General features: G+C 39.7%; 1 protein-coding gene and 1 pseudogene across 7 annotated transcripts in view; one reads left to right on the top strand and one right to left on the bottom strand.

Moving 5' to 3' along the window:
- The window catches only part of LOC114708433 (aminopeptidase O (putative)), a 311,317-nt gene that overhangs the window by 135,349 nt on the left and 159,167 nt on the right, over positions 1-16,801 (top strand). The gene's annotated exons all lie outside the window — the stretch shown is intronic.
- On the bottom strand, positions 13,010-15,357 carry LOC119087984 (annotated as a pseudogene).

Genomic DNA, 16,801 nt, shown 5'->3' with positions numbered 1-16,801 from the left:
ATATATCAGCTGTGGTTGCTGGGACAGCATCTACAGGTACATTCACTACCTCCAGATAAGCTTCTAGTTTCTTCAAGTGAGTCATTGATGTGAGATGTTTTCCTAAAACTACCAGCTACTACTATGAATTTGCCTGCAATTCAGCTTTGGCTGCATCTAGAAATTTAGATATCTTCATCCAGCTTTATGTTTCAAGTGTAATTATGATTGTGGCATTTCTATAAGTTGCTAACCCTTGTACTTTCATTCTTTGTTTTTGGTGCATATGCTTTTAGGACAGCTGGTGGGATTAAAGATGTGTGTCACCACTGCCTGGACTCTGTGGCTATCTAGTGGCTTAGCTCCACACTCTGACCTCCAGGCAAGCTTTATTTGTTAGAGCACAAGCAAAATATCATCACTTTCCCCCCTTTTTGTCTAAAATAAAAAAAGATTGTTATAACTAATATTAAAAAACTATATGCAATAAATACACTAACTATATATAATGTGCACAGGCAATAAATATATCAGTAATGTCTAGTCCATTAGATTCTGACAAATTCAGAGAAAATAGTCCATTATCAATTCTATCTTGGTGAATCCAAAGGGTTTTACTCTTTCTATCCCAACTTGCATTACCAAAACTATCTTTTAATGTCTCTCAACCCTATACACTTTTTACCTCTTTAGTGAATTTCTTTTCTGAATCTGGTAACAAAGAAAACTATAACTATAAAGTCTTCAACTCCATCAGAGACCCAAAAAGGAAATAATATTACCTGAATAAGCAGGAAGTGCTAGCAATCTACTTCCAAAAAAATGTGAGAAATGACAGAAATATCTGGCTGCCTAGACAGTCACCCAAGGTTCCTTTGCAACATGGATGGGGCATCCATCTTTGGCCTAAAGGCCTAGAATATCAGACAGACTTTTCTGTGAAGCAGGCTTTTCTAAAGGGCTTGTCCTACCTTGTCTTGGCAAAGTTCAGCAGTCCTTTCTTTTGTGTCCTGCTAGTCCCATTTGGACAGCATACTGTCAGCAGCTGAGGCAAGGGCATTTTCTTGGCCAGTAGCTAACTTTTGCCACAAAGAAAGTAAATTCCATATGGAGTTTCTTCAATGCCCATCATCTTCTCTGAAGAAGATTGATGCTACCAGGAGCAGACATGTCTCATTGTCATAAAATAATAAAAAGGAACCTGTTATTAAAACATCTTAAATGCCATGTTCTGTAGAACTCTGAAGTGTCTGAAGACAACCTGTCTATCTAAAATATATAGAATATAAAAATATATTCTGTTTGACCTTGAAAACATACCTAACATGACTACAAGTTTGATTATAGTAGGTGACTAACTACTAACCTGCATTTCCTTATTGTCCTAAATAGTTGATAATAATAACTTTCAAGGACTATAAATTTGCATTACATTGTTAAATGAATTGTATAGACACAATACCTTGCATAAGAGTAGAAATGTATGTACAGTATGTTCTAACAAAAATAATCTAAAATTTGTATCAATATACAAAGATCCATATCAATGTAAAATATTTAAAACAAGTAGTTGCTTTTTAAAAGTAGACTCAATAATCTACCATTTTATCCTATCATGTCTATTACCTGCTTTTTTCTTTTCAGAGTAGATTCAGTAATCTACCCTCTTTATCCTATCATTTCTATATCCCCCCTTTTTCTTTTTTCTTTTCAAAACAAGAACCCTGAATCTAATCTCCTTTTTTCAGCTTTTTTTTTAAAAAATAAAAAAAAAAACCATTACCAATAACAACTTGTAACCAACCACTCTAAACAATGACACTTATCCATAACTCACTGAAAGACCAAAACCACCCACCCCGCCTCTTGGAAGGCATTGTGGGCATTGGGTTCTTAAATTTACTTCCTGCTGTCTGGGAGTGATAGCATCTTTAGGGGATTCTGAAAAGAAGAAATGTGGGTTAATTGTCAAGTCTTGGGAGAGGTAGCTATATCATTTGTTGTCCCGTCTCTGCATAATGGGAAAGTCCAGGGCTTGTCTCAAGTCCTGGCTAGAATCGTCTGAGAGTCTGGATTATCTCAGCTGGTCCTGCAGTTTGTAGTCCAAAGCAGATCTTTGGGTGGTGTTTGTCAGCTTAGTGGAGTTATCATAGTCCTGGTGGAATCATCATTGTGGGCCCCATCATCCTTCCAAAGACTTCAAAGATTGCTGTTAGGCATGGTTTTGGTTCACTACAAAAAACTTAAGCATTTTAATTGTCATATGCAGCAGAGCTTAAAAAAGTTAAAGCATCAATATTTGTTATGTACATTCAGAGTACAAAAACTTAATTCCTACTTACCTGATAGAGACTCAAACCTGAAATTATGTACAGGATGCTAAATGAGCCCTTTTCTAGAATTAGTTAGTACTCTGTATGACCATTAGTATAATGACAAAAAGTTTAAGATAGATAGATAGATGGATGGATAGATGATGGATGGATGGATAGATGATGGATAGATGGATAGATGGATAGATGGATGTTATAAATTTTGATATAATAGTCATACCTTGTGAAAAAATTTTAAGAGTCAAAATAAAACCAAAGGATTATGAAATTGGTGGCAATAAAATATCCCTAAATTTGGTTTTTCTTCTGTCTCCCATATCAGGTGGCTTCTGACATAAGACAGATTTTTGGATTTTCCTTTAACAAGCATGCTTGAGTTTAGAGAAGGAGAGAGCCATGCTCCAACTCCAAAGCCACCTTTAATTTTCAATTGAACTAGGACTACAAAAAGACCATTTGTATTATGTATCTGTAAAGAACAGCAGAAACAAATGTTTGGGAAGATTTATGAAATTTTTCCTGTTGGAGATGTGATGTATCAATAGGCCAATTTACTCTTTTTCTTGGGACTTTTTTTTTTTATTATTACTTGTCTTTTTTCTTCATGTGTCTCATTTGTCCAGTGTTCTTCAGATTCCTTATCTGGATGCCTTCATTTTCCTGAAAAGACAAAAACAAAACCCTTCCACAACCCTAATTTTGGGGAGGTTCTCTTTTGGAAAGTTATATCTGATTAAATGAAAAGCATTTGTTAGTCATATAAGTTTGTTTAGATTGACTAGTCATACTGATTGATGAACTATCATCTCTTCTAATTAAGAGATTAAGAGGTCTCTCTTTTTCTGGTTTCTCCTGAAATTTTTGTTTTATTTTCTAAAGCTGTTCTAGCATCCAAAATAGTATGTTTTTTTTTTTTTTTTTTACAATAGGCATTAGGTCCTTTAATTTTTCTGAGAAGGAGTTTCCTCCACAATGACAGAAAATGACTGAACCAAATTTGATATGGGCCTGTGAGAGGCCCCTCAAGGCATTTCTCAGTGGCAAAGGGTTACCTTGACTGTTCCTCGTTGATCTACATTCATTAGTCCAATGTCTGCCTTTGTCACACTTTCTGCGTACTCCAGAAGGGAGGGGTATTCTGTTGGGATTATTCTTAGGAAAAGCATTATTTCTAGGAATGTCCTGTTTACAATCCCCTTTTAGGTGACCTTGTTTACCACACTTGAAACACTTGACATTTTAATTTTTTTTCAAACCTCTGGAAATCTCCTATCCAAGCTTCATCATGGTTATAAGATTCAATATTGATTGTATCATGGATCCATTCCTCCAAGGGTGCTGATCTTGCCTTTAACAGACTAATTACCCTTTTGCATTGTGCATTAGCATTTTCAAAATCCAGAGATTCAATTATTATGTGTCTAGCTTCTGAATTTGGTATCATTCTATTTACTGCTGAAGTCAATCTTCGTAAGAAATCAGTGAAGGTTTCTTTTGGGCCCTGTATAACTTCAGTAAATAACTCAGTTTTCTATTCTACTTCTTTAATTCTGTCCCAAGCATTCAAGGCTGCTGCATGTCATAAAGCCAGGTATGGTCATCATACAAAGATTGCCTTTCTACATTAGCATAATCTCCCTCTCCAAGAAGTTAGTCTTGGGAGATTTCCATATTTCTAGCCCTACTTTGTTTTGTTGTTCAGTTGTCTTAGCCTCATCTTTCCACAAGTTCTCCTCTGTAACTGAGGACCAGCCTCCAAGAGTGCTGTAACCAAGTGTCTCCAGTCTTGAGGGATAATTCTATTACAAGTTGACCACCAATTTAACATCTGCTTCACAAAAGGTGAATGCATGCCGTATGAGATTATCACTTCCTTGAATCTCCTCAATTCTAACATTTGTACAGAGGTCCATTCAGCTCTTATATAGCCTTGGGGATATCTATCATCCTCAATTCTAACATTTGCACAGGGGTCCATTCAGCTCTTATACAGCCTTGGGGATATCTATCATTTGGCAGTTCCTGTAAGGTTACTGGAAAAATTAAGGTTGGCTATTTGAAAACCTTATGCTGCTCCTCTGTAACCTTATAATGCAATGCTGAGATTGGTTCTCCTTTAAATTCCTCTGTCTGGGTCTGAATATCTCTATGATCTGTTTTAATAAATTTTTCTAAAACTTTTATCTTGGCATTCATATTAACCAACTTTTTTAATGATAAAACAAAAATGATCAAACAATGTTTATAATTGACATTGTGTAAATCCCATCTAAATTAATTATCCTCTCATCTAATTGTTCCATTTTCAAACCATGCATCTTGTAATCATACAGAGACCTAACTCTCTCCATTGTAATAGTGTTTCCCATTTTTTAATGTGGGAAAAGAACTTTTTTTAAAAAATTAATTCCCTCTTTAAGAATTCCCAATTGTCTCACCAAATCTGCTGACAATGATGATTCAATGTGAGGCTGACTGCTTCTGCTTAGAACAGTAGAAGCCTGAGCAGTTTTCAAGGCAGCTACCTAGTTTGGCAGAAGCTGGAGGAGGGGGTCCAGGGAGAGCCTACAACCCACCAGGAGAGAAGAAGCCAAAGAGCCAGCTGTTTGCATGGGTGAATGTGCAAAAGCAGGTAACTCCTGCAGTTTTTGGAGCCCAAAAGCCTATGGAGTTTGCTGCATATAAATCCCAAAAGGAAAACCTAGCTGGTGGAGTAGTGAGTCCAGCCACGTGTAGCTCCTGCCTGTGCCGGTGGCTGCAAGGTCACAGGCAAGCGGCTTTTTTGTCAATTTGTGCCCCAAAAGTTGGATGCCAGATGTAGCGTGAATTCTAATTGGTCTTAACAATAAAAACCCAGAGTCAAATATCGGAGTAAATGCTGAAAAATCAGAGAGACAAAGTTTAGCCACAGCCACTTCTTACCTCTACCAAATCCTCAGACCGAAAGGGGCCGGCTTCTGTCTCTACCCTGCCTTATCACTTCTTTCTGCCTAGCCATATCACTTCTATGTGCCTCCCAAGTACTGGGATCAAAGGCATGAGACCCCAAGTGCTGGGATTAAAGGTGTGAGCCACCACTGCCTGGCCTCTAGTGGCTAGTTTCCGCACTCTGATCTCCAGGCAAGCTTTATGTGTTAGAGCACAAACAAAATATCACTGCACTTAGGGTCTACCCACTGTACTATATGGGAAACCTAATTGAGCTTTTAAAATCTTTAAGCAACATTACTGTTAGAGCCTAAACTCCACCTTTTCCTGGTAGTGACACTTTGAAGAAGACACTTTGAAGTCATTAAGGGAATGTTGTTGAGGGAGGTGGTGGCACCTACCTTCTTCCTCCTTTCTTCACTTCCATGTTTGATGTGAGCAGCCTTGTTCCTGCTTCTGCAGTCCCACATCATAGGCCCAAAGGCCTTGAGGCCAACAATATGAGCCAAAATCTCCCAAATGGCAACTTTTTGTGCTTTTAGTTTTATCTGTCTGACATGTTTTTGATGGTAACAGAAAGCTGACTGGCACAGTAGTATGTGATACAAGTAGAAAGTAAATATAAACATTTGGGCTCCCAAGCAATTCTAGGGGCCACTCTACTGCTGGTTGTCACACTGCTCAAGTAATTCTGGAATGGTGGAGAGACTTCCTTTTGATTGACTGACTCAACACAGAAATGATAGAAAGTTGGTCTTGTGGTGGAGAACTGTGCTGTAGGCAGATTAATTGGTGGTGTTGTGTAGGATAGACTGTTTCCTGTGGAAGCTGGTTAGTTACAAAGCAATTAGAGTAGTCCTGAGAAGGGTGAAGTGAGCCCCAGTAGGGTGATAACTCTGCATCTCAGATGGCGAGTAGATAGGTTCTTGGCAGACAAGCTGAGGGAGAGGGTTAACTCAGAATGGCTCTGGGGAGAATAGCAAGACCTGAGTAAAAGCAGCTGCTTACAAGGAGCCGAGGTATGAGTCTAGGTCAACCCATGCCACAAGTGCAGTGCCCAACACAGTGGGCTGCTGAGTGCTGCTTTGAAAAATGGGCCCAGAGGGAGCAGCCATGAGAGACGTATTAGTGACACCTCATGTTCTCCACATGAATACAGAAGGAGCCTCTGTGTGAGAGCCACATCTGGAAGGTGCTGATGTTTGTGTAAACAACTGTTACAGTTACCATCTAGCCAAGTGGAAATGGCTGTGTGTGTGTGTGTGTGTGTGTGTGTGTGAGAGAGAGAGAGAGAGAGAGAGAGAGAGAGAGAGAGAGAGAGAGAGAGAGAGAGATCAGCTATGAGAAAATTACTGCATTATTAAGCCTCAAATGGATGTTAATGTGACCATATAAAAAGCTGAGGCCCAGAGATTTGAAATGACAAAGCTAAGGTCACCACACTGTCACCTAAACCTGTCTTCAAGGTGGTACTATCTCTAGCTCTTTTCCCACTGCTAAAGCAGGTATTAAGTGAACACTTCAGACACATTAAAGGACAGAAAAGAAAGCAAAGTCCCAGTTGTTTTAGTCTTATCAAGAAGACAAACAGATACCCAGGGCTTTACATTGTTATACAGCTCTTCAGATTGCATGCCAAAATGTCAGTCCTCAAGGATCCCCAGAGTAGAGGAGGAGAGTAAGGGAACAGAGCAGCCTGCTTCCAGGGTAAGTTAGGACTGGAGCCATAAAATGAGACAAGGGACATCTGAGAAATAGAGACACATTGTTTAGGTTTGTACATCAGTTACTTTTTTTTTCCTACTGTGATAAAACACAACTTAAAGAAGAAAGGGTTTATTTTGGCGTGTGGTTCCAGAGGAATAATCCATAATTCAGGGGAGAGCATGACAACATAGGACAAGAGCAGGAAGCTGAGAAATTACATTTTCATCTGTATGTAGGAAGCAGAAAGAGAGACAGAAAACAGGAAGTGGGGCAAGACTATAAGCCTTCAAAACCCACCCCCAATGATGGACTTTATCCAGCAAGGCTATACCTCTCCATACAGAGGCACCAACTGGAGACCATGTGTTCATGTACATGAGCCTATGGGGGACATTCTCCTTTAAACCACCACAGTTCTTAACAGCCACTATCAAATCTTGTTGTAGCATTTTCATTGATCCATTGTGCCATGAATCCCTATGAAGCAAATGACTTTGTGATCTGTCAATTGTGTCAGCAGTGATCTAGAGCCAGTTAACCTCTAAAACACAAGTCCAGTGGAGACAAGCAGCTTACTTTCTTCATTCATTCACTCGTTGCTCAGCATCTAAATACTGAACAAGAGTTACTCACCACACACAGTAGGTATATTAGAGTTCAAACAGGAAGACAGTGAGACTCCTACTGTAAAGAAAAAGTATAACATGTCTAATTTCCTGCTTCAAAAAACTGCTCATGGCCTGGCATGGTGGCTCATGCCTTGGTAGGTAAGAAGATGGGACAGAGGGATCGCCACAAGTTTGAAGCCAGTTCAGGTGAGGTAGTGACTCGATGATGCCAGCCTGTGCTGCATAGCAGAACTGTAAGAGAGATGAGAGCGGTAGGGCAGGAGAGGGGAGAGGGCGTAGAACATTTGTAGACATTAGTCATATCTGAAAATGTCAGTTCGTTCCTCAGAAATGTATTTCTGGCTACAATGCAATAAAAGTCTAACATTAGAAAATAAATGAAAAGGTAACAGCTACCGCCCCTCCCCTCCAAAAAAAATCCTCTATATTAGCTTTGTGGTCAAAGAAAAAAATTAAACCTAATATTAAAATACCTAGAAAATGACATAAATAAAATAATCTGTGAGGTATTACTAAAATTTTTCTTGATTAAAAATTCATGGCCAAGATCACTTCTCAAGGGGCCAGAAAACAGTAAAATCAGCCTAAGCAATTCAGAAATAAAGATCAAAGCTGACACAAATTCATTAGAAAGCATGAAAAAGAAAGCTAGAATTGGTAAGTACTTTCGAGAGTTGACTTTTTGCCAAGGCTAGTGAAACAGATCGTGTTGGCTGTTGTAATTAGAGGGACAAGAGGAGCTAATGCAGAAGATTGGAATGAAAAGTAGCAAATAGCAGATGCGAAGGGAACTCGAGGAGTCGTGAGGAGTACTTTATGAACTTTTCAGATAATCATTCTGACAGTTGGGCTGAAATAAATGGTTTTCTAAGAACACATGGATGACCAGCATTTTGTACCACCAGATAGCGTTTATTATACAAATAAACACTGCCTGCAGGGCATAGAAAGATGACCTAAAATTTTCCCTACAATTTTATAAGTTAAAGAGGCATTTCTCATCTATTGTCCCTGACTATGGAAGCAACATGACCAACTGCCTCAACGTCCTGATGCTGATACCTCCCTGCCATAACAGATGGCCCCTTTGAACTATGACCCAAAACAAGTCCTTTCCCTGATAAGTTGCCTTTGTCAAGAGTATTTTCACATAGTCACAGAAAAAATAAACTACTAAGCACCATATTTATTTTTGAGATAGGGTCTTTTGTAGTCTAAACTGGCCTTGAGCCTCCTGTGTAGCCAAATGGCACTTTTGGGTAGAAGATGGCTTGATAACAAATATTACTGCAGCAACCAGTTAATGGTTTGGAATTTATCTACATACAATTTTATGATTCTTTCACCAGAATAAATTCCAGATGAGATAGTGACTTGTTTATTTTAAAACAACAACACCATCAAATTGCAGTTTAAAAAATGTATAAATCTGTTTATTATCTTGATATGAGAAATTTTTTACAGACAAAATCCTTACAATATAAAGAGAAAAAAATGATGAACATGTTTACATAAAAATAATTTTAGCTTCAGGCTGGGTGTTGGTTGCTTGTCATCTCAGCACTTGGTTTAAAACAGGTGGCTTCCGGGTTTAAGACCAGCCTGAGCTACACAGTGAGATCCTGACTTAAGAAAAAGAACTGAGTCTGGTGTGGTGGCATAAGCCTGTAACTCTAACTAACATATGGGAATCTGAGACAAAAAGATCAGAAATTTAAGGTCGTCCTTAGCTACATAATGTATTCAAGCCAGGCTGGGCTTCATGAAGCCCTGTCTCAAGGAAAAAAAAAAAAAAAAAAAAAAAAAAAAAAGCTGATGCACAGGGTGGTGGTGGTGCACGCCTTTAATCCCAGCACTCAAGAGGCAGAGCCAGGCGGATCTCTGTGAGTTCAAGGCCAGCCTGGTCTGCAGAGTGAGATCCAGGACAGGAGCAAAGCTACACAGAGAAACCCTGTCTGGAAAAAACAACAGAAGAGCTGATTCGAGCCCCTCGTAGCACTGGTTCTGTGAGTTCTCCTCTCGGGCCAGCAGCACTTTCTCCACCACTGACTGGGCTTCTTTCTCTGATCTCCCCTCCTTTCCTGGTGAACGTGTTTGATGGTAATCCAGTCGATTTCAAGGCAAGCAGACCATCATCTTAGGAATACCAGTAACTCTCTGAACCTTTTGGGGGACACTTTGTTCCTTGGTAACCTTCATTTCCACCTAAGTGAGGAGATTGGCATGTCTATACAATTCAAATGTCATCTATTTTGGGCTGAGAAAGTGTTTTGAGTTCTGGATGTATCTCAGATTTTGGGAAATGGCTTTAAACAAAATCATGCAGCTTTGCACTTAAGACACAGTTTAGTCACAGGGAAGCAGGACATGTCCCACGGTAACTACATGGGCCGGTCTGCCTGCTATCAGACCTTTGCAACTATGACAGCTCTAGAGCCCCTCCTGTTGTAGACAGTTGCTATTCGGGTTCCTTTTTCTAATTCATGCAAAAGTGAGTAAATAGTGTGAAATGTCACATTACCATATGGTTGGGTGGGAGATCCCAAAACAATTAAGTAGAATATGGCCCCCGCATAATCAGTTACCCATGTGGAGTTGATAGGCTTCAGATATCTTCCAGCTTTTAGTGGAGAAAAACCAAATAGATAATAAGGTCAAGCACCTCAGTTTCTGAAGTCAACGAAGAGCAGGTGCCTTCTCTGTACCACCTCCCCAGGCGCGTTCCTGACAGCATGCTGCCAGCTGCTCTGGTGCACACTGGCCCTGCCTCTGGCCTAGGGCTTCTGAATGCCAGTGTGTGTGAGAGCTGCTAAGTGAGGACTTCATCCCCTCAGCATGGAGTCACTGTTGACTCTTATAACCCCTGCTGCTAGCCACACACCTGGTGTTAGCCACAAGAAAAATAGGCCAAGAAGTCAGCAATGAAAGTCAGCGGTGCTTCTATCACTTTCTTAAAGTGTGTGAACTTCTGACTTGATTTTACATCTATTCATTCATTTATTGGGGAAAGAGTGTGTATGTGTAGGTCAGAGGACAGCTTTGAGGAGTTCAATTTTCTCCAACCATGTGGGTTCTAGGGCTCAAACTTGGCAACAACCAGACCTGATCTTAGCTTTAAAAGTGTTAAATTTTAATGTTTCATGAGTCATCTGAGGATCTTGCTAAAATGCAGATTCTGGTCCATCAGTTTGGGGGTCAGAGCAGGGTAGTCTTAGGCTTTCTCAGGTCCCAAATTCCTCTGGTCCCACCCGGCCCTGTGGACCCACAGCCACTTATAAAATAATCACTCAGAGGCTTAATATTATTTACAAACTGTATGGCCTATGGCAGGCCTCTTGCTAGCTAGCTCTTATAACTTAACCCATTTCTATTAATCTATAAGTTGTCACGTGGCTTCATGGCTTACCGATACTTTCACATCTTGCTTCTCCTGGTGGCAGTTCACAGCATCTCTCCAGACACCGCCTTCCTCTTTCCTGTCTCTTGGATTTCCTACCTGCCTCTAATCTGCCTTGCCATAGGCCAAATCAGCTTATTTATTAACCAGTAGGAACAACATATATTCACAGCATACCGAAAGACATCCCTCAGCATTTCCCCTTTTCTATCTAATCAAAAAGGAAGGTTTTAGCTTTAATATAGTAAAATTATATTTAACAAACAGTTATCAAGCAAGAATTATAGTTACAATATCTAGTCCATTTGTATTTGGCAAAATTGAAGAAAATATTCTATCATCTTATATTTGTGAGTCTAAAGTTTCATATCTAATTTATCTTTTATCATGGCCAAGGAGAATTATAACTAAAACTATCTCATCTTCAACTACATCAATGACCCCAATAAGATATAATATTACCTAATGACAAGGACATCAGGCTGCCTGGACAGTCATCCAAAGTTCCTCTGCAATGTTGGGGCATCCATCTTCAGCCTACAGACCTAGCATATCTGACAGACTTACCTGTGAAGCCAGATTTTTGAAGGACTGTCCCACCTTGTCTTAGCAAAGTTCAAAAGTCACTTTCTTTTGTGTCCTGCTTGTCCAATTTGTATAGCTTACTGTTAGCAATCAAGGTAAGGGCACTTTCTTTGCCCACATGGCTTTTGCCATAAGGAAAACAAACTCCATATGGAGTTTCTTTGATGCCCATCATCCTCTTTGAAATAATTGGTGATGCCAGGAGCAGATGTGTCTCACTGTCAAGAAAAGTCTAAGTTCTTAAAACATTTTAAATGCTATATTCTGTAGGTCTTTGAAGTGTTTGAAGATTGCCTATCTATCTAAAATATATCTCTGTATGACCTTGAAAACATACCTAACAAGACCATAAATTTGTGATTATAGATGACTATTAATCCATATTTCTTAATTATATATTACATTTTTAAATGAGCTGCATAAAGATAATACCCTAAACAAGAGTAGAAATATACATACAGTATAACAAGATTAACTTTAAATTTATATCAATAAACTAAAATCCATACTGATGTAAATATGTAAGATTAACTTATTTTTGGATTAAAGTAGATTTAATAGTCTACCCTTTTTCCCCATCATATATATATATATATCATACCCTCCTTATGGAATCTACTTTTAAAAAGGAACTACTTGTTTTAAATAAGATAAGTAATGAAAATTTTTGGTCTGAGTTTATCAGATGTTACTGGACTGGACATTGTTAATATATATAATGGAGTTTTTTGTCTGGATCTGTCAAATGTTAATGGGCTAGACATTGTTAATGTAATCTTGACTGTATATTGCATATACTTATTGAAGATAGTTTTTCTTGTATTAGTTATAAGCTTTTTTAATTTTAGACAAAAAGAGAGGAAATGTGGTAGTATTGTGTTCCCCAAAATATTGTGTACTCTAATAAATTTTTCTGGGGTCAGATAACAGACAGCCACTAGATACAAAGGCTAGAAAATGGTGGCACTCACACCTTTAATCCTAGCATTCCAGAGATAGAAATCCCCCTGGATCTCTGTGAGTTCAAGGCCACATTGGAAATAGCCAAGCATGGTGACACACACCTTTAATCCCAGAAAGCCAGCCTTTAATCCCAGGGAGTGGTGGTAGAAAGCACAAAGATATATAAGGCGTGAGGACCAAAAACTAGCAGCATTTGGCTGGTTCAGCATTTGGCTGGTTAAGCATTCAGACTTTTGAGCAGTAATTCAGCTGAGACCCATTCCGGATGAGGACTCAGAGGCCTCCAGTCTGAGGAGACAAGACCAGCTGAGGATCTGTCGAGGTGAGATAGCTGTGGCTTGTTCTGTCTCTCTGATCTACCAGCATGGACCCCAATAACTCTCCTCAGGTTTGATTTTATTAATAAGAACTTTTAAGATTCCTGCTACACCCTCCTTTCTTCTTTTAGAAAGAAATTGACTATGAACAATAACAATTTGTAACCAAACCCCCCAAACAAAGACAAACATCCATAATCCATGTTTTGGAAATGTGGGCATAGTTTTCTAGGCTACTTTCAGCTTATTGGGGGCACGGTCGATCTTATGGGGACCCTGAGAAAATTTAGGATTAGGGTCAAGTCCTGCCTGGAGTAGTCTGTGAGACTGGATCATCTCACCCTGTATAGCCTTGAAGCCTTTCTGGATGTAGAACTCAGAGGGAACTGCAGCACAGGTGCTCTGAAACGTTTTGATCATTCAGGCCATCTCTTCCCATTGGAGATTTTTCAGGGGTTTTTCCTCAATCAAACCATATTAGCCAGGAAGTAATCCATAGGTTCTCATCTTCTGTAGGAAACAAATGAACAAAAGCAGAACTGCTTTTCTAAAGCAACGTATCCTTAGACACAGATTTTGAAGTCAAGATACCTTTAAAATATACATATTGGTTTAACTTAGCAGCCTTTATGTCTTTCTGCAGTTAAAAATTCCAAAGACAATATGATCCAGATGTGGCCTCTTAAAACTGGTTTTCAATATTACTGTGGAAGCTTCAGTAGACTCATTCAATAATCTGACACATTGATTAATTATGTATGACAAATCATGTCCCAACTGAAGTTCTACTTCCAAGGCAATGGCATCAGGCACCCCAGTTTTATTGAATGCAACAGTTGTTTCTATGACCATTGGAATCCTTGAAGCGCAGCCACATTTCAGGACAGTACTTCTCCAGATACAAAAGTTGCTTGCTGTTAAAAGCTCCGTTCCTCTATTGTCTTATGAACTCTACTGCATCTTCATATTTCATTCCACCTTCAATTAATGCCAGGGCAACAAGCACTGTAGCTCTGCTAAGGCTTGCAACACAATGGGCAGCAATACTGCAGCCAGGTTCTTCACAAAACTTAATCTGCAAGACTTAACCAGTCATCAACAATCTGGTTGGATGATGGTGCACCAACATCAAAGGCCAATCAAGAACACAGATGCCTTCTTTCTCCACAAGAGTAGTGTTGTAAGTTGCTTCACATACTCTTACTATTGTGGTAACTCCAAACTTCTTAAGTTCCTCTATAAATTTGTTTAAGGATTCTTCCTGACTGTAAGCACCTGTGATATCAAAACATCTCCTTGATGTATGTTCAAATGCTCGGAAGACCCAGCTCATTTTTCCCATGTATGTGTGATCACTGTTTCTTGCACATACATAAATGGAATGGGGTGCAGAGGCTGAAGAGGGCTCAGGGTGAATGGTGTTCAGAAGGTGGGAAGGACACTCACGAGGCTGCCTGCATCTTGCTTTCCTCAGATACAAGGTGGGGACAGGGTATTGCACAGCGGCTGGTTATCCTTTTCAATATGTCCACACAGAGACTAGAGACACAGGAAGGTATTGTATCCAAAAAACAGATGAGAAATGAAATTTTCACATACATGAATTCATGTGTGTGACGTTTCTTACCCCCAAACAGTCCCAGGGGAGAATGGCACCGGAAGGATGTGTGGTCTCACATGCATTCCTATCAGCTAGCTATAGCCATTAGTTCAGAGGTGGCACATTACAATCAAGTAGATAAGCTTTTAAAGTACATGGACCTGTTGCCTTCTCTTTGTCCAAAACAGTTCTCTTTGCTGTCCCTTTGGTTGAATGTTAATAAACCCAGCGAAATTAGTTTCTCTAAGAGGAAAGAAAGTGAAATGGGCTGATCCTAAGTAAGTCCTAGCAAGGCACATGGATCCAGTGGTGTGGAAGAGTCATGTGTGGCACTGGAGATACTCCTGGCTTCCCTGCAAAGTCTATGTGATTTTCATTTCAGAGAAGGAAACAGAGGCCCCAAGAGGTTAAGACCCTGGCCTGAGGTTACCCAGTTAGAATGAGCCTATGCCAGACTCACTAGCTCTTCAGTAACTATGATGTGCCCCCTCTAGGATCCTGGACATCATTTGAAGCAGTTTTCTTTTTAATTAAAAACAGTACAGCTATTATTACTGGGGAAGCAAGTGTGTCTGGAGGCCAGGGGAGAGATTCGTAGAGTTGGTTCTCTCCTTCCATCTTTATGTGGCTCCCGAGATCAAATGTGGACTCAAGTGGCCAGACTTGCTGGTGAGCACCTTTGCCCAGTGAGGCATCTCTCTGGGCCTCAATAACACAACACAGGTAGATTGTCTGGAAGCTGTCTGTTTCTGTGGATAAAACTCTGAACCTCGCTGTGCCTTGCCGGCTGTTTCCTTCAGCCTTTGTTAAAAATACATCTGTGTGGTGGTAATCACAGCATTTGGGAAGTGGAGACAGGAAGTTCAGGAGTCCCAGGCCAGCTTCAATTATATAACAACTACATGAGGTTTGAAGCTAGCCTGAGCCATATGAGATCTTGCTTCAGACAAACAAAAATAAATAAGAAGGTACTGTTGTTTGTGTATTCCATACCTTTAAAAATTATATTTTGGTGAGTTATGATGGCATACACCTTCTAGCACTCAAGACATAGAGATAGGAGGATCAAGAATTAAAGGTCAGCCTCAGCTACATAGTGAGTTTGAGGCCATCATGGCCTACATGGGAATGTACTCCCTGATACCAAATCGAGTTTTGTAGTTGTGGGTGTTGCTCAGTGGCGAAATGTTTTCTTAGCACGCCACAAACAAACATACATATACAAACCAGTCTGCTCTGGTTGGGCTTACTGGTTAAGCTCTAGGGTCCTCTTCAGAGATTTCAATTGTATGTTTCTGGTTTATTTTCTTATTTAGCTGAATTCCCTCTCAGTTCTGTTACTAGGCATGGGAATCTTTATAGGATTTCTAGGACTCTAGACAGAGTTGCATGTCAGGATTAGCATGTGTGTCAGCTGCCCAGCTAGTGTAGCTGTGGGGAGATACTGTCCCCAATTTGGTCACCATAATACATCCCTGTTTAATATTGCATGATCTGCGGGTTGCTCCAAACTCAGCATGAGTTGAAGTGCTGATAGGACATGAAGGGAAGTGCCTTGCCCAAATGTTGCTTTTGTTTTGAATTTAACAAATTAGTATGTTGACATTTGTCCCTGATGGGTTTTATTATTTGCTGAAAGGGTTTTGGGGGAGTTGACAGCATGAATGGTGTGTCCTGCAGACTTCTGAGAATTGATAAAAAGCTTCTTTGTCCATTGCACAAAAGCACAACAGTTATCTTCTTGATGGATGTTACAAGGGGCAGCTTGTGTCACTGCAGAGTAACGCAGTCACGAAAGTCCTCTCTGCCGCCCGCCATGCACACTTTGTATAGTCTAGATTTCTCTCTCTGTTTCTGGTTGTAGCCATCTCTGTGAATGGAGGGCAGTGAGTGTGATCTTTTAGTAAGTTAAATGGGTTTCTTTTTGCTGTGTGTACATATCATGTAAGACAAGTGATTTCAAAACACTGTAAACTTGGCTATGTGGGAATTGCCTTATGACTGTGTGACACCCCCAGATCTCAATGAGGGGAGGTGAAGTGGCCTGTGTGTGGAACAAGAAACTAGGAATTATATACAGAAGAGAAAAAAATAAAATAATATTAAAAAAAAACAGTAGAAACTCCTGTTCTCTGTTGTTTCTGTAGTTAGATTTGGAGGGACAGATTATTAATCACATGCTCTTTTTCCTCTGCATGTCATTGAGCCCTTCTCAGAAAGCTGCTCACTTTACACTTTTGCCCCAACTGTATTAAAACATGGACCATAAAATGTATTCTGGAAAACCCATGCACACATATTCAGGACTTCCAGTGAGAACTATGATGGAAAGCTATAAATAATGGGATCTATCAGCAATCAGA

Source organism: Peromyscus leucopus, chromosome 5 (genome assembly GCF_004664715.2).
Source record: "Peromyscus leucopus breed LL Stock chromosome 5, UCI_PerLeu_2.1, whole genome shotgun sequence".
NCBI classification, from domain to species: Eukaryota; Metazoa; Chordata; class Mammalia; order Rodentia; family Cricetidae; genus Peromyscus; species Peromyscus leucopus.
The sequence above is the reverse complement of the archived record's forward strand: the minus strand, read 5'-3'. Positions and strand labels throughout refer to the sequence as shown.